Raw genomic sequence first — 19,673 nt, 5'->3', positions numbered from 1 at the left:
CATTTATTATTGAATTCAAGAAAGTCAATTATACTATTATTGCTAAAAATCATTAAACCACCCATCTAAAAATTCATACCGTAGCATTCAAACTTGTGATCTTTTAAAGCATACACAAATGCTTACCATTAGGCTACAAAACATTGTTGCAAATTAGCTAACAATAAGCATATATATTACAAAACTACAATTTATAATTATTATAAAACTTATATAAATAATATTAAATAAATTATTAATTCTTGTATATAAATATATATATATATATATATATATATATATATATATATATATATATATATATATATATATATATATATATATATATATATATATATATATATATATATATATATATATATATTAAAAAAATTCCATTATTAACAAATCTATATATAATAATTTTTTAAAAATATAAAAAATAGCATATCAACTCGTGTAATTTAAAAATTAAATTTTGAAAGAATATGAAGTTTGAATCAAATCGTAAATCGTAAAATTTGAACCAATTAAGAACAAGTGATTTCAATTCGAAAAGAATATTCAAAGATTTGAATCGATTAAGCTCAATTCAGTTTTAATTCGTTAATAACAATATTCAACGATTTGATCGGTACGTTAAGCTCAACAATTTACAAGAATGTATTAGTAGAATTAACTATGTATAGTTAAAGTTTAGTATTTTTTTTATTGAATTTTATCATAGAAAAAATAGAAGTTAATTCACAAAATCATAAGAATTCAATCGTAACTCGTAAGATATAATCGATTCAAATATTACAGTTAGATTAAATCTTATGATTTATGATTTGATTCTTACGATTTTTGTAAATCAAGTTTTTTTAATCTTTTTGTTAAAATTGAATTAAAAGGATATCAGAGTTTGATTATAAATAGTTAAGTAGATTAATACGTTCTCGTGAATGATCGAACTTAATCGATTCAAATCTCTGAATAATATTTACAATTTTAAAGGATTTACGCTTAATTGATTCAAATCTTACGACTTATTTAAACCTTATGATTTGATTCTTACGTATTTTAGAAATTTGTTTTTTTATGATAGATTGAATTAAAAAATATATTACACTTTAATTAACAATAGTTAATTCAATTAAGACGGTATTGGAGCATATCTCATACGAGTTTAGACACGGGATATCCCACCCTAGACAAACTCTCTCTATATTAAAAAAAAACTAATGGTAACCGTATCATTAAATGTTTGCTATTACAAATAAGTCCACAGTGGACTTATTATTTATAATTAGGTCCACAAAAAAAATCATTTACAAAAATCGTCTAGACAAAGCTCAAAAGTGTGTAAAACACTAAAACGTTAATCAAAGTTTAATACATTTCAATATCATCCATTCAACCACATTTTCACCAACTATTCACTTATGACCCCTAACGCAATTTTGATTGCAACTGTCGTTGACCGCTGATCGCGGTGACTTTCTTTTTTGAAATTCTTTTTTGGATTTATTTCCACCACCACCATTAATTAAGCTTTTACTTTTTTTTTTCAAAAAATGATTTTTTGCCGTTGTTGATTTTTTTTTTTTTTTGTTTTTCTGAAATTTTTTTCCTTAAAACAAATTTTTCGTCGTTGACTTGCGCTCAAAGCCAGTCACCGGCGTAGATTCTTTTTTCTTTTGTAACAAATTTTTTTCCTAAATATTTTTGCCGTGTACAAAAAATAATATTACTCTGTTTGACAGGATAATATTAACTATTTTGCTGCCTAACACAATAATCATATTATATAACATAGTAATATTATTAAATATTTATTGCCTAACACAATAATATTAATAACAATATTATTATGATGTTGTCTAGTCAACACAACCAAAAATTGATATTAATGTGATTGACAATAATATTACTTAATAAAACAATAATATTACTTGACAGTAATATTACTTAATAGTACAATAATATTATTATCAACCACGGTAATATTATTGTGTTGACCGCCGTTGACCACCGGTCAATGACGAGAATAAAATCAGGAAAATAAATTAAAGAAATATTCAACACGCGCCGGTCTCTGGCGGCAAAAAAAGAAAATCATAAAACAAAAAATGTCAAAATTGGTGAAATTGGAAGTTAAATTTGGGTTTACAATTATGGGTTGAGTTTAAAGAGTTGAGGATAACTTTTGCCATAAATATTAGGTTTCCCTTTTCTGTAATACATGTCGAATGAATGGACTTATTGACGAAAGAGAAAAAAAACACTTAGAACCAAGATTAATAAAGGTACTGATCAAGAATTTTCTCATTAAAACCCCTTAAACATTTTTAATATATATCAATTACCACAAAAGTAAAGATTAAGTCAGAATAAAAACAATGAAAGGGGTAAATTTGTAAATACCGATAATATGCCAGCTTGCTCGAGTGCAATTTCTTTTTCCCATATCAAAGGGCATATCTTTTTGACCCATATTAATTAGTCATAAATTAATGGAACGAAGCATGGGTTTAGCATAATGACTAGACCCATATTAACAAGTGGGTTAGTTTATTACGGGGTTTAATTAAACTTTAAATCTTTGGCTAATTTCTTATTAAATGTTAAGAACACATGGTTATCCTACGATTAGGGGTGGCAATTGATTAAGTGAGCTGAATATTAACATGTTCAAACTCAAATACCATCAAATTTTACGACTATAATTTAAAATTAAGTCGCGAATCATCGAATTTAATAGTTGAAGGTTCAAACTTGAAACTCGTCTCATATGTCTGGCTAAAATTTGCTTTATAACAATGATTGAGAAAGAATAAAGATTACTTAAATACGTATTAATAAACTATGCGCACTTTGCTTAAATCCATAAATGAATTTATTAAGTTTGCACTACAATGCATATGGTTCTAAGCTAAAATCCATTTAATTTGCATCGTAAAATGCACTCATCAAGAAATACAAAATCTTGACATCCATCTACCAAATTAAAACATGGCACTGACAGATTTTAAGAATTTGAATAGATTAAAGTGTGGCTACTAGCTAGAAAGTTTCCTCGTAGTTGATCCATTTCTTTCCGACAGAACCTTCTTACTTTAAGCCTAACCTTTTAAAAGGTTTTCAGTTTTCTCAGTTTAATCATCTTCACTTTGGATTCTTATAGCACTAAGTCAATTTCTTGCATCCACTACTAGAAAATTGCTATTTAGTGACGGACAGATTCGTTGCAACATAGACCAAATTCGTCGCTAATGATAATTTAGCGACAGATGAAGCCCGTAACTAAATCCGTAGATAAACGCCGCGTCGCTAATTTTAGCTACGCCGGCATATAATCCGTCGCAAAGTTTAGCAACGGAGACATCCGTCGTACTGTCCGTTGCAACAATTGCGATTTGTTTGACAAACATTTCGTCACAATATCCGTCGCTAGGATTGTAGCAAAAATTCCATCACCAAATCTGTTGCTAATTATGTATAGGGATATCCGTTGCAAAATTCATCGCAAAATTTGTAATAATTTGAAAAAAATATTAAATATACAAATCCCACATTCTAATATTATTTTCAGTATATTATATAGCAACAATTGAATCCACAAAACAAACACCACACTTTTCCAATTAACATAAATAAAATAAAAAACAGAAAATAAAAATAAAAAATTACCATTGATAGAATCAATAATTACAATATCCATAACTTACAAAATTGCATTTTTGATAAATTTAATTTTGTCCAACATCAGTAATAAAAAACCATCCAAACAATTTCATAATTGTAGCAGAATAATGTTGCTTCACCAGTTTTCCACTTATCTTCTGCTACAACCTTGGAGATATATTTTGGAGCTATTCACATCCATCTAGTAGCACCTCAATAAAATATATTGGACTTCTCCATATTCAAACAAAGAAAACACAAATAATTATAATTAGAAATATACATTTTTCACCTCCTACATCAAATCCACTAGCACTAGCAGTAAACTACTAATACAGGACACAAATATGAACATTCTCATGAATGATTACCTTTTGATCATGCATAGACTACTGACCGAACAAATTCTACACGTTGCCTGGTATTGAAAATATGTTGACAAGACCTGTGTTTTTTACCTGTCAAAGTCAAATACCAGAAATAATCTACGTCATGATTAAGATTTACAAGTAAAATAATATGCTTAAGCCACCTCAATGCCAACAGTCTGAAATAAAGCTGGGAAGTGTGAGACCTTGTGTTACCAGGTTAATTTGCAAAGATTGACAAGAAATTATAAAATAAAAATAATCAGTACCTAGTTAGGCAAGCTGTGGAATTGACAGCTAAAATATTTAATGCAACAGCAAATCAAACACAATGATCAAGGAACCTCTGCAAGCACAATACCAACTATACTAACAATATAAGAAAACTACAGTAAACGAATGTCATACATGGTAAAAGTATGTAAAGTGCCCAAGAAACCACTTTAATCAGAACGACATAAATTAATTGCTATACTTAGTAGTAAGTTATAAAAGTATATAAAACATAACATACCTCATAAGCTCATCTATCGCAGAATATCAAAATCTAGCATGCCTGCAAAGTAACAATATGCATATCATTAATAGAAATGATTGAACTCAAACACACCAAGATATAAACAAACCTGCAGTAGATATAAAAAACTATAATAGGACAATGAGCAATCAACGTAAGTGAATCATATTATGTTGGAATCCAATACCTATACATGATTAACCATAAGAATTTCAATATCGGAATAAAATTTGATAAGTACATAAAGATACAATCAAGACCGGTAAACTCTTCTAATTTTTTAATAAATTCTTGAATCAACATAATCGACAGTAGTAAACCGGAAAAAAATAATAAAAGAACATAAAAAAAATGCATAAATACAATAACAACAAAAAAGACTAAAAGAGAACTTCTAGTTTAAGGTTGGGACATAGTACATGTGCACATGCTAGCTAACAAGTCTACATAAGTCCTTTATTAAACATCATTGGTTCTTCTAACATCTGTTATCTATCTTCAATGTGTGCCAAGGTGTACACTTCCTATTAGTATCAGAAGGTTGTACACTATGAGATCTGATAGTTGAGAATTGTTGATCTACTGCTATGCTATTCTAAAGCAAGGACAATAGTGAAAAATACATATCAGCACAACCACCACCGGTTCAAAGAGTTATTCGAATTCCAACACATGGAACACTCAAAATCCATATTTATTGATCACATTTCATTCCAAAATCAATAAAATTGGAAAATAATTTTAGGAAAGATTGAACTTTCTTCAATATCATCCACTAGAAAAAATTGAAGTCTGAAAACCATCACGATTAATGGCATATAAGCAAACAATTTCTAAAACATAAACACATCAAATAATCTAGAATATTATAAAAACTACGCAAAATTTTGCAAGGGGCGAAAATCGAGGGGTTTTAGCAGCAGCCCAAATACTCAAGAAATTAGGTTTTTTATCTTACAGAACACTAAACACATAGATACCACATAAAAACCTAATTCATAAATATTAAGCAAAATGAATTTACCTAACCAAAATTAGGGCTATTTCAGATGTAAACACCTTTAACGACGAACAACTGCAGTCGCAACGACTGTGGCTGGTGGGAAATAAGAAGGCGTCCGAATATGGAAATTGGAAATCGACGAACAGTCCCATATAACAGCAATTGGAAATCGGCGACCACATGACGAATCGAGTGAGACAGCAAGATACGAGGACCGAGGCTGGCAAAGGGCTGAAGCGAGATTAGATTGGAAAGGGGTTGAGCAAAAAAATAAGATTGGAAATGGGAGGATAGGGAACTGGAAAAGGGATGAAGACTTGTACGAAGAGTCGAGATAAATTAAATACTTTTAATAAATAAATCATAATAACTAACATAAATTTATTATTAGCAACGGATCGATCGTTAGTTGCTAAAGATGTTGCTACACAATTATTTTAGAAACGGATTTGTCATCTGTCACTAATGGCCATCGCTATACCTGACGTTTCATTAGAAAAGGGACAAATATGTCGTCCATCGCTAATTCTCTCGCAAAGTATCCTTTTTAGAAACAAATCTGCTATCCGTCGCTAACATCCGTAGCTAAATCTCAATTTTCTAGTAGTGATCTATAGAAATGGGCGTTCATTCATAGTTCTAGGAATGAATCATATGTTTATCAAGAATCTTGTTATCACTAACATTCTATAAACATACAATCTTACGATTTCATTATGAATCCTCCCACTAAGATTAATCACCCTAAATGTAACACTAGTAACTTCAATTCCTCCCACTGGAAAGTGGCATTGGAATTTCTATACTAGAATACAAGCGAAAATCTTAACGTATTTAGGGTATACTAGAAGATTAAGACGGTCAAACTTCCTTAAAACTTCGTCATTAGGCTATGTAGTACAAAACATGATATTCCTTTAAGAATCCAACATTGATACAAATCAATGTTTTCTTAACTCTAGGAATAAAAATGGACCACTATTATTTTTCTCTTACTATTCCATACAAGCGACATTTATTTCTAACTTATCTTCTATCAACCGTGTTCTCCCGAAGCATAAATGCTAACTGACTCCAGTTCCGAATACTACACCGATTGTACGTTTAAACAATCTTTAATTCGGCAAGAGTCATTGGATACTAACTTAGAAGATCTTAAATTTTTAAATAAATAATCGTCTCAAATGTATATATTAGAAAAATAAATAATACTCAATAAATCACTATAAATTAAACCGTCTTCAATAAGTATTAATTATTTTCGTCGCTAAATTATTATATTCTATTGTAGTTCAATTTGGTACAAACATATCTAGGACAAATCCTTAGTTTAACCAAAATATTCAATAACTTATACCCATAAAGTTTCGTCATATCAAATGACTTGATATATTTATTCAAATGCTTATCTGTCACAGTCTTCAATTTCTTTAAGACCTCAGATGTATGTCGCGTAATATGAATATATCTATGTCTCGAGATATCATCAATAAATGAGATGAACTACTCAAAACTACTTTGACTAGGGTATTTGTAGGTCCACAAACTATAGAATAAAACAAATCCAAAAATTATTTGATCTTATTTACACTAGGCCCATCAATCGGGCACATGGTCCTTTTACTTTCCAAATAAAATTCTTAGACTGGCAGTGCCTTCACTTTTCATGAACCGTAAAGTCTCATTGTTCAAAATTTTATTTAAAGTAAAATCCAACCTCTTGTAAATATCAAATAATCATGCCATGGATGCGATACAACATTGAATATAATAGTAGTGTAGGAAATAAAAGATTTCAATATATTTATTATCAATCAGTGTGTCTAAATAAAAAATTGTTTATTTTCCACAATGACCAAGTCATTATTAAATAAACAAACTATTTATTTTGAACCATCCTATAAAAGAAAAATAAATTCCTTCTATTTGGAAGACACAATATGATAATCTTTAAATATAAAATCCTACTTTCGATTTGGACATACTTAAATGTTACTACTATTAGAGATGTCATCACGTGAGTGACAAGAAGCCTAATTACTAGCTGACGATTGAAGGATTGACCGAATATGACTTCTAAAATTGCCTTCTTCTCCAGAGGAGAGTAAACTCTACTTGAATTCCCCGTAATAATTGCAATAGAAAAGATAATTTTCTTATTCAATTGAAAATATTAAAATTCAATAGATTTCTTTTGGATTAAGTTGATCACGGTTTCCCACTGATATTGATTTCTAAGAATTCATGAACTGTCAAAGACGTATAGTCTTTCGAACATGAAGACTAACCAATAATCCAAATAAATATGCATGTATTCAAGAGACTTTTAATATGGCTACAAATAAATACATAGTTCCGAATTTCTCACGTTACTAAGGAATTCACTATTATATTATTTTGTACTTGTCATGGGCTCATCGTAGTGTTTCTATATATTGAACCAAAATTCAATATATAACACGAACCAATTAATCGTCCTACGAAAATAAATGAAGAACTAAATTTTCTTCCAAAAATTCACTTCATTTATTAACTCATGAATTTCCTCAATTCAAATACATATTTTAAATTCCTTAATCGAAACGCAATACTTAATATATTATTATAGGTCGATTAATCCTAGCAATGTGAGTCTACAAAGTGGATCTAAGGAATATATCATTAATTGCTAGAGAATCAAGCAAACAGTTTTAAACTATCAAGAAGGGCATCCTTAAGAACTCTAGATTGTCACTTAAAATGGCTCTCTCAAACCAAATTTTGAAATCAACCGACAATCCATCACTATGAGGAACCAGTAGGCTACGGAGTGTAGACAGACTACAAGTTTTCAATAGATAGACATGTAAAACATCTTTAATTTTACTATCATTCCAATTCGGCGGTCTTAGAAAATAAAACTAAATAGTTGGTTACTTTGGTCCAATAAAACATAACAGGGAATTAGTGAAGTATAGTTATAATTATATTTTATTGTTAAGTGTTTAACCATCAAGTCATCTTTAAATCAATTGTTCTATGATATCCGTCGACTCGGAGTGAGACAAAGATATCACTACAATTTCTTTAATAATTATCCGTTAGGAGAATTTTCTAGATAAGTCTATAATTAAAAGTGCCCGGAGTGGGAGCGAAATTCAATAAATCTCCTTTCTCACGATTAATTAATTTATCTTAAAGCCTATGATGAAGACCTTAGGGTTTATACATAATAAATTCCCCGATACACTTAATATTTTTAAGAACATTTTTCATGAGGGAATCTATGAAAATAATTACCATGCTCAATTTCTAAATTCTCTAATTATATGTCATTTAACTATCAATTAATTTGATTAGTCTATGATATATATTTTCCACCACATGGAGAAAATAATGTATCACTATAATCAATTCCAAATTATCCCTTAGAAGACTCTTCTAGATAAGTCTATAATTAAAAGTGCCCGGAGTGGGAACGAAATTCAATAAATTTCCTTTATCACGATTAATTAATTTATCTTAATGTCTATGATGATGTCCAATATAATTAATTTATAAATACTATGGGCATTTATTGAGTGTGCTCAATTTCTATGGTCTCTAATTATATGCCATTAGACTATCAATTAACTTTGAATTGATTATTCTATGATATCTATTTTGCACCACATAGAGAGAATAATGTATCACTATAATCAATTCCAAATTATCCGTTAGGAGATTTTTCTAGATAATGTCTATGATTAATTATGCCCGGAGTGGGAGCGAAATTTGATAAATCGCCTTTCTCATAATCAATTATATTATCTAAAATCTACGACGAGGTCCAATATAATTAATCATAGAAATACTAGGGGCGCCTATTGTGTGTGTTCTATTTCTATGTTCTCTATTTATATATATCATTGGATCCTATTAATACACAAATTAATCATCCTATATAACAAACATAGAAAAAAAACTACGAATCATGATAAATTTATCATGTTCAACACAATCATCTATGTTATCTAATTATAATCCATGGTATCACATAAAAACATTTATAACCATATATAATACACATAGATGAACATGAACATAATAAATTAAATGCAAATTTATGCATGTCCAAATTTCATGTTGTCCAATTATATGTCATGGGTATCACATAAACAAATTAAGCCCAAATATAATAAACATGGATAATGCATGCAATCATGCTTATAGCAAATATAAGGACACATCAACCATAAAATATTAAATAAAACAATTTTTCCGCTATTATGGTTAAGTTGGGACTTCCGGATTTAGACTCCTTAAAATTAGGAAGTCCAAAAGTCCCCGTAAACTCCAGAATTCTCGAATTCCAGGCTACCCGGACCTGCTGCCCGCTGCCCAATGTCGAGACCTTGCGAGGTTGATAATTCTGGTGTTGTCCTGGAATTTCCACCCTTGTTCTAAAATTTATATAATTAATATCAGAGATATATATTATATATATATATATATATATATATATATATATATATATATATATATATATATATATATACACGGCCACGGGCCGGTTTTGGGCCCCGAACCGGCCCGTTGGCCGAGTGAACCGGCCCGGACCCGTGAACCGGCCCGTCCTACCCGGGACGGGCCCGGTTCTGAGAAATGGTGAACCGTGAACCGCCGGGCCGGCCCGGCAGTTCACCCGGATTTAAAAAAAAAATTCAAAAAAAATCAAAAAAAAAAAGCAAATAACGGCTAGTGAACCGGCCCAAACCGGCCTGGGTGAACCGACCGTTATTTACTTTTTTTTGAATTTTTTTCCCCCCCAATTTTTCCTATAAATACCCTCACACCCCAACCCAATTTTTTTTCAATTTAAAAGTACTTCTTTTAATTTACTTATTCATCAAATATTTCAAAAATAAAATAAAATAAAAAATTCAAAATTTCCAGGCCGACCCGGAACCGGCCCGGATAGGCCCGGAACCGGCCCGAACCGGCGGGCCGACCTGGCCCGCTGAACCGTCCATACTACGGGCCGGTTCCGGTTCCGGAAAATGTGAACCGTGAACCGGTTTGAACCGGCCCGTGGCCGTGTATATATATATATATATATATATCGAAGATCTATTACGGCTGCTGGATGTAATAGCCTTAGCAACTGTTGACGAGCGGTCGAGTTTTATGATGCACTTGCAGTGCACTCATGACAGTTTCACCCCCACCGCCGCACTTGTACGTATTAGTTTATCGATCAATATTTTGAATTTACATGTATTTTTTTAATTTTTAATCTGTGGTTCTCATTTACATTATTTACTTATGGTGTTCATCAATTTCTTGATTATTTGTTGTTAAAACATGAATAGATGGTAATTTGATATTGTTGTAAGAATATATTTGAAATTGAATCTCTTCACATTACATCAAGTGCATGTGTATATATGTCACTATCACAGACCATGTTTGATTCATAACAGTGAAATGTCATTTTGATTCAAAAATCTCTGATTGTGTAAGAAATTAAGTCTGATATTAGGACAGTGATTGTTTAATTGATTGAATCATGAATCCTTGAAACGAGTGGAGCATACACAATTGCCTAATTGTTTGTTACATCTATTACATAGGTATGCAGGTCTACAGGCGACGCTGCTCTCAAATATCCTTTGGAGTTTGGTGGGGAAAACTATAGAGTTCTAACATGCATCATAATACAATCAAACGAAACTAAACCTAGTGCATGCACGATAAAGGAAAAGATATGCAAACCAAGATATTAATACCGCTAAAACCAAAGAAAACGACCTACATAAATACTAGCTGACAAGCATTATTAATATGAAAAGACGATACTCGTTAAGAATCATCAACGTAACTACTCATTAACGAGTGGACAATTTATGCATTTTATTTTTGGGAAAATTAATATCGGAGCTAGCTAGACAAAAACAGATGATAGAAATTCTCAAATCAATCATGTTATGTTACATAATTAGATTGGCATTAAGACTGAGCCTAGACAATGCAAGATACATCCCGTTATGCACAATCGAACGATTATATTTGATGCCTACAATTTTCTATCGGTCGATATTGGATATCCTTTCATAACCCTGATGGTTCTCCTTCACAAGTATGGTTAGATCATCACTACATCCATAAATTTATTATATACATTTCAAAATTTAATCTTTTTATTTTCTTGAATTTTTAAACTCGTAAATTTTAGGTATCATGTACCAAGATCCTTCCTAAAACCGAAAGATAACCTGTTGCTGTTGTTTGAAGAAAAAGGTGGAAACCCTACTAGAATATCGATAGATACCGTTTCGATTACAGAAGTGTGCGGACATATAACTAATTCTAATCCGCCTCCGTTAATTGAGGCACAATCTCAATGATATTGGTTGCGTCAGACACGACGAACTTGTAATAGCCAAAAGAATCAACACAATTTATATATTATATATAAAGAATATATAAAGAAGATATATGCCCTCTATGAATGACATCTGGCAAATTCCTATGTCATACCTTCAAATTGCTTAGTTGGAGTTGAATTGATGATGTGGATTCATTAATTGATTAGTTGGCATTTTTATTTAGGTAAGTTCATAAATGATTTCCTATTTCACCTTTACACAATCATTTTATAATTACCCATATATATATATATATATATATATATATATATATATATATATATATATATATATATATATATATATATATATATATATATTCATGCATTTAATATCCTATAAATTCCTATAAATTCGAAAAATATTATATTTTTTATCATTTTAATTTTCTGAAATATATTTTTCGAATTTATTATGCATATTCAATTTTTTTATATTATACATATATTTTCAAATTTAGTATCTTTTTTATAACAATATTCAAAATATTTTAAAAATTTACAGTCATATTGTTTTATAAATATACATTAATATATTTTATTAATGCATTATTATGTGTTATATTCATCTAATTAGTAATATATGAACTAATCAAATGAAAGTTAATATATATATATATATATATATATATATATATATATATATATATATATATATATACGTATTCGTATTAGTCTTAGTAATAGTAATAGTATTAGTATTATGAAAAACATTAATATTAGGAATATGATTAGCATTAGAATTAGTATTAGTATATTAACATTAAGATTATGATTATGATTAATTTTAGCATTAGAACTAATATTAGCATTAATAGTATTATTCGTATTAGTATTAATATCAGTATTAGTAACAGTATCAATATTAGTATTATTATCAATATCAGTATTCGTATCAGTATCAATATTAGTGACAATATTAGTATTCATATCAGTATTAGTATCAGTTTTAATGTTAGTGTCAGTATACGTGCAAGTATTTGTATTTGTATTACGTTGTTAATGACTAAGTTGTTAATGACTAACTTGCAGACTATTTTTCTTGAGTTATCAGGTACTATATTCATTGCTAAAGTCAGTTATCTTTATATATAAAAGAAAAGTTTTCCCCCCGAAACCCTAAAAAAGCAGTTATTTTTTTTAAAACAAATCCCTTTATTTTCTCCCTTTTTCTCCTTTTCTAAAAATGTGCCCGGTTCCTCTATTATCCTCTTTTATCGCATGATGGGAATTTTTTTTATATCACGTTATTTTTTTTTATAATTAATTATATTTGTTTTATGCTTCATTTTCTCTCATCCCACGATCTACTTTTAAATAGTTTTATTCACGTTTATTTTCTTTTTTTTAATATAATTATTATTTTTGTTTTTCTTTTTTTTTTTTTTGCTTGTTTTTTTCTTTCCCCACTAATTACGATTAACTGTGATTTTTTTTATTCTTTTTTTTTTTTGGTTTTCCACTCAACGTGATCTTCAACTTCTTTTCTTAACTGTCCTACTTTTCTCCATCTCAACTCCCATAAATTTTCCTATGTATACATGTTACCAAGAACATCGAAGAACACTATAGTTGTATAGAGATTGTTGATATTATTTATTTTGTCTTCTCTTTCATCACATCAATAATCTTCAACGTAAGAAATTATATGTTTTTGTCTTTGTTAACAATTCAATTATGTTATTTGTTCTTCGTTTTGTTAACATTCTTAACATTCTTTATTACGGTACAAATTTGTAGAAATATTAACGACTTCACAATTTATTTTTGGCTATTAGGTAATTTATCCGATCAAGCAATTATATTATCAACAATGCCGACTTCCTATGCTCCTGCATCAATTATCATGGCGTTCGTTCTATTTGTTTCAAAAAATAGTAAGTCAATTTTTATTTTCCCAATATACAGACATATGTGTTAAATTTTATTGCTAAAGTAGATATATAAATTATGATTGCAATCAGTAGAATTTTACATTTTTGTTGTTTTATTGTCTTGTTATTGTACATATCATAGACGTTTATTAACTTTGTTTATATTACTTTTTTTTCGGTATTCTCCCGGGCAACGCACGGGGCAAATTACTAGTTTTAGATAAGATACACGTGGTGTCTTTGATTTTATTACAGAGAATATTTGTACCATTTGTTGTAATTGATGTCATGCGTTTCAAGTTTTGCAGGTTACTTATTATTTTATGTAATATTTAATTGGATTTCATATGTTACAACTTTGTAGGGATAATTACACTTTTGGTCCCTCATGTTTGGCCCGATTTCACTTTTGGTCCCCCTTGTTCCAAGGAGAACACAGTTCCCCTCCAAGTTTCAATTTTAAACACTTTTGGTCCCCACCCTTACATATCCGTTAGCAAGTAACGGAAAACACTATTTTGGGGTGAAAATTGAAATTCTAAAATCTCTTGGGGCTGAAAATAATTATAAATTTAAAATAGACTACTTATAATTTTTAATAATAAAAAAAAATCAACGATACAAATTATTTTTTAATGTACTTAATATTATTATAATTATACTACTTATAATTATTTTTTTAATAATAAAAAAAATTAACTAAACAAATTATTTTAATCATACTTAATATTATTTTTAATTATACTACTTATGATAAACAATTAATAACGAAAAAATAAATTAACTAAACAATTTTTTTTTAATTATACTTAATATTATTATAATTGTACTACTTATAATTATTTTTTAATAATAAAAAATAAATTAACTAAACAAGTTATTTTCGATTATACTTAATAGTATTTTTAATTATACTACTTATAATAAAAAAGTAATAGTAAAAAAAAATTAGTTGAACATGTCATGTATAATAATTATAGGGAAAATTACATTTTTTTCCTCATACTTTACCCACTTTTTCAAAACTATCCCTAAACATTTTGGAGTTACAATAGTAGTCCTTAATCATGCCATTTTTTTGACAGAATTGGTCCGCCGTTAACTTTTGCAGTTAAGTTGGATGGAAAATGGCATGTGGATCTCACATGCCTTCAATTTACAACACTACATGAAAGTGGACTTTTAACAAAACGCATTGCGTCTTGTTAAAACAGATTTTTCATAATTATTAATTTTAATTAAAATTTAATATAAAATTGAAATCACGTAAATTCCAAAAAAATCAACTCATTTCGAAAATATTTTTAAAAAAATCAAAATCTAGTTTAAAAGTTTAAAATATTGTTCCAAAATCGGCATTTTTGGAACTCAATTAAAATATATCGTTTCAAACCATAATAAAAAACACGATAGGGATTGGGGAATTAGAAATCTCCATTCCAATTTTCACCTCTAGTCAATTCCAAAAATCCCAATTGTGAGACAATATGTCGAGTTTTGATATCATTCAATATGGGTGAAATTTGGAAAGGAGTTTTCTTATGCTGCCTAGTTTGATAGAATTTTTATTTAAATTTAAAATAATATTTTCATTCAATTTCCAAAAATTCCGATTTTAAAACAAAATATTATTTTTTTAGACAATATTATGATTTTTTAAACAATATTTCTAAATTTATTTTGAGAAAAAAATCGAGTTTTAGATTATTAAATAATGGTGAAAATTGGAACGGGGTTTTCTTACTCCGCCTATTACGATCATATTTGTATTTTATTTAAAACAATAATTTTCATTTGAATTCAAGAAATTCCGGTTTTTAAATATTTTATTATTATTTTAGACAATACTTCTAAAAATATTTTGAAACAATTTATCGAGTTTTACATTATTAAATTAGGGTGAAGATTGAAATGGAGGTTTCTTATCCCACCTATTCGGATCGAATTTTTATTTTATTTTGAAACAATGTTTTCATTTGAATTCCGAATATCTTGATTTTGAAAACAATATTTCATTTTTTTTAAACAATGTTTCAATTGTTTAAAGATATTTCTCGAAATATTTTAAAACAATATATATCGATTTTGTTTTTTTGGAATTTATATAATTTCGAATTTCAATCAAGTTTTAATTACGAAAAATCTGTTTTAACAAGACGCAATGCGTGTTGTTAAAAGTCCACTTTCACGTAGTGTTGTAAATTAAAGGCATGTGAGAGGCACATGCCATTTTCCATCCAACTTAACTGCAAAAGTTAACGGCGGACCAATTCTATCAAAAAATGGCTTGATTAAAGACTACTATTGTAACTCCAAAATGTTTAGGGACAGTTTTGAAAAACTGGGTAAAGTATGAGGACGAAAAATATAATTTTCCCTATAATTATACTTAATATTATCATAATTCTACTACTTATAATTATTTTTTTAATAATATAAAAGAAATTAACTAAATAAATTATTGTGCATTATACTTAAGATTAGTTTTCATTATACTACTTATGATTATTTTTTAATAATAATAAAAAATAACTAAATAAATTTCATTATACTTAATATTATTAAAAGTTTAATTATAAGTAGTTTATTTTAAATTTCTAATTATTTTTCAGCCCCAAAAAAATTTAAAAATTTAATTTTCGCCCCAAAATAGTGTTTTCCGTTACTTGCTAACGGGCATGTAACGGCGGGGACCAAAAGTGTTCAAAACTGAAACTTAGAGGTGAACTTTGTTCACTTTAAAACAAGGGGGACCAAAAGTGAATTCATGCAAAACATGAGGGACCAAAAGTGTATTTATCCCCAACTTTGTAACAAAAGATGAATTATATATTATTTTTAATTCTGAAATGTTAAATGTCGTTTCAATTTTACTTATCTCGTTTTGACTTCGAACCTGATTTTGACATGTTTCTATTTTGATTTTGGCAAAATTCAAAACACGAAACTGTAGTCCTTTGGGTTAGCTTTCTAATCCAACTTAGATCCGCTAGATTGGATGTTGTGTGACAAAGTTATGCATGAATGAGTCACATTTTGAATTTTAGATACCTCATTACATCATTGATCCATGTATATCTTTCTCGTCCAACATCCAATTTTGGTGATTCAAGTTGGATTAAAAAACTAACTCAGAATACTACAAATCCTATTTTTCGGGTTTTGCAAAATTTGGAATAAAAAATGATCAAAATCACGTTTGAAGTCGAAACGGTATTATTAAAACTCGAACGACATTTATCACATCCCTTTTTAATTTCATTTTACTTGAATTCGATTTATACAACGAGACCGTTGATTATATATATTATTATTTTTTCTCATTTTGAAACAAATCATTGTACATAGCACGGGTGAAGTACTAGTATCTAATATATTGTTCGATTTAATTCGACTACTTTTAAGGTTCGGTTGGTTAACATTATGTATTCCTCTCGTTCTAGTACCAGTTGCGTGCGATTTATGAACAGTGGTAAATAAACACAAACACTACATAACAACAAATGGAATATCACCGTTCCTTAAATCCCTCCTGCAGTTGATCTATACAAACAATTACAAGTACTAAGCTCTATATATGCAATTACTTCAACGGGAAAAAGAAAATGTAAATTTTCCATCTCATTTAACCGTCATTTCTTTTTACTGCGTCGGTTTTTCCTTCGTTTCTTGAATTTCCTGGACTTCAATTTGAAGCTTAATTTCGCTTTTTTCGACAGTATTCCATAAACTCGAAGGCAAGATGGATTTCTGAGAAGGCAATTCGGAAATGAAAAGCAGAGTCTGGGCCCACCCGGCGTATTTCCCGTATTTGGTCACAAACGCATCCGCCACACGACTGCATACTCGAGGCTTCAAGGTGGTCCCCGCCAGTTCCGGAATCGGATACCTCGTTGCAATCTTTTCACATTGAAAATAATTTTCTCGTAAACAATTAATAATTTATAAAATATATGAAGAAGAAAAAAAAAACTTGTTAACGGCTGACCTGCCAGCCAGACATGAGTATCGACGGGAATGGCGTGGTGTGGTCTAACGAGAAAAGAGCAACACACGCAGCCACTTTCGGACCGACACCTGGCAAAGTGGAAAGACCGGTAATTGCTCCTTGAATATATTTAGCCCTGTTTTTTTTTTATCCGATAATACAAAATTAAAAAGCGGTCAAGAAAATTCAATTATCAATACAATATATGTACTAGTATGATTATGAAGCAGAAACTCAATCTTTGTTTATCGAAAAGCTAAATGCGTTTTCGAACACCGATTCAGATACAAACAGCTGTGATCGTTACATGCATAAACTGATAAAACTTCAGACAACATCAAAATCATAGACAAAAAGCAAGAAAGAAAAATCAACCTGTATTTATCCGAGACCGGCTTCTCTAAGCTCGGCTTCCGAAACCGACGCCAATTTATCCAGAGTCGGGAACTCGAAGAAATCGAACCCTCCCAGATTCCCCAAAAACTTGCCCTTTGAGGAAATAAAATCCACCATTTTGGTAATCCTGTGTATATTATTATTTGATGAGCACATGAATTGAATGAAGCACTCCAATGGATCCTGCCTCAAAACCCTAGCCCCCTCTAGATGCAGTGCCAGCTCAGCAAACCTCTCATCAGAAGCCTTGAACACACTCCAAATCTCGTTTAAAGAGATGCCCATGTTCAGAAAATCAAAAAGATTGATTCTTGCCGTTTCGTCGCTGTCGGTGAAATGACAATAGTACCCCCACATCTTTGCCCTCGATCTGTTTGAGGGTTACGAGATGGGGGCCGGTTTTTCTCCACCGGAAGGTTTGGCCGGTGGGGAAAGTGAGCGGCAAGTAGAGCTCGGACTTGTTGATTTTGAGGGGTTTCCATATGGAGTGGTTGGGGATTTTGTAAGATGTTACGGCGTTTGTTGGAAATGGGATTGATGAGTTTGATGAAGGATTGGCGGTGCTGCGGCGTCGGAGGTGAGGGTGTTTTTGGTCTTTTCATACTGAGAATTGACCTCGGTGACTGCATGCATGTACAAGGAGGAGACGAAGCTGTTTTAGCACTGATACTGAAAAAATATACATACATCGAATCGATAAATCGACACAATAAAATGTAAATTTGAGAATACGAACAATAGCATTGACACAATAAATGCGTACCCTTTACGAATTCGGACTGTGAACAATAGCTTAGCTTCTGGGCTGACGTAAATCACGCCTCGCGCTTCAACTGAATCAACCCTTATCCTAAATAGAGCAAATTAATAAATATTAAAGACTGCTGCTAAGTTTGATTTTGATTCTTAAAACAGAGGATAAATTAAGGTTTTACCTGATTCTCATACTATTGAGCATAATAACTGCAAGCTTTCGCAGATCAATTTGCGGGTCTCGACTTTCTTCTTCTTCGACTCTTGAACCTCTTTTGCCTTTGCAAAGGCCCACTCTTCGGCCCTCTTCTGCTTCTTCAACACTACTTTTGACGACATGTGCAATTTGTATACAAAATCAATGAATTTGTTAGTCACTTTTATGTTTCTCTACCTTTCTGAATTCCTTTATTATTTGTTGGTAGAATTAACTTAGGGGCTGACATTTTACACTATTTCCTTTTGGGTTTGGCATTTAGCACATCAATACTTTAATTATTACAGAAATCCCGAGGTTCTTGAAGACACCGATGATTGTTAACAGAGCTGGGAATCGTCACCGCGGAGGGGAGAAGGCATTTTGCAGTCCAGAATGTCGGTCTAGGCAAACCTCGATTGATGAACAGAACGAGAGGTCGCGTCCACTATTATATTGATGTTATACTTGAGTTTATAGCAAAAAAAGTAATAGAAGATTCAAATGTTCCACTATTATATTGATGTTTCCTGTGACTATTATATTGG

General features: G+C 30.2%; 1 long non-coding RNA gene and 1 pseudogene across 2 annotated transcripts; both read right to left on the bottom strand.

Moving 5' to 3' along the window:
• Positions 1 to 3,890: 3,890 nt before the first annotated feature.
• Positions 3,891 to 6,013, bottom strand: LOC105975623 (uncharacterized). Of its 2 annotated transcripts, none has more exons than XR_001174382.2 (4): positions 5,555 to 6,013; positions 4,528 to 4,569; positions 4,283 to 4,377; positions 3,891 to 4,103 (listed from the first exon to the last, which is right to left on the bottom strand). It is a non-coding gene; the product is annotated as an uncharacterized LOC105975623 (long non-coding RNA). The 2 variants fall into 2 exon arrangements; XR_016030301.1 differs by having other exon boundaries at positions 4,283 to 4,359; positions 5,555 to 6,000.
• An 11,227-nt stretch (positions 6,014 to 17,240) lies between these two features.
• LOC105963538 (N-glycosylase/DNA lyase OGG1-like) lies at positions 17,241 to 18,805 on the bottom strand (annotated as a pseudogene).
• Between the last annotated feature and the right edge of the window lie 868 nt (positions 18,806 to 19,673).

Source organism: Erythranthe guttata, chromosome 3 (assembly GCF_056151865.1).
Source record: "Erythranthe guttata isolate IM_541 chromosome 3, IM_541, whole genome shotgun sequence".
NCBI classification, from domain to species: Eukaryota; Viridiplantae; Streptophyta; class Magnoliopsida; order Lamiales; family Phrymaceae; genus Erythranthe; species Erythranthe guttata.
This window is presented reverse-complemented; position numbering and strand designations above follow the sequence as displayed.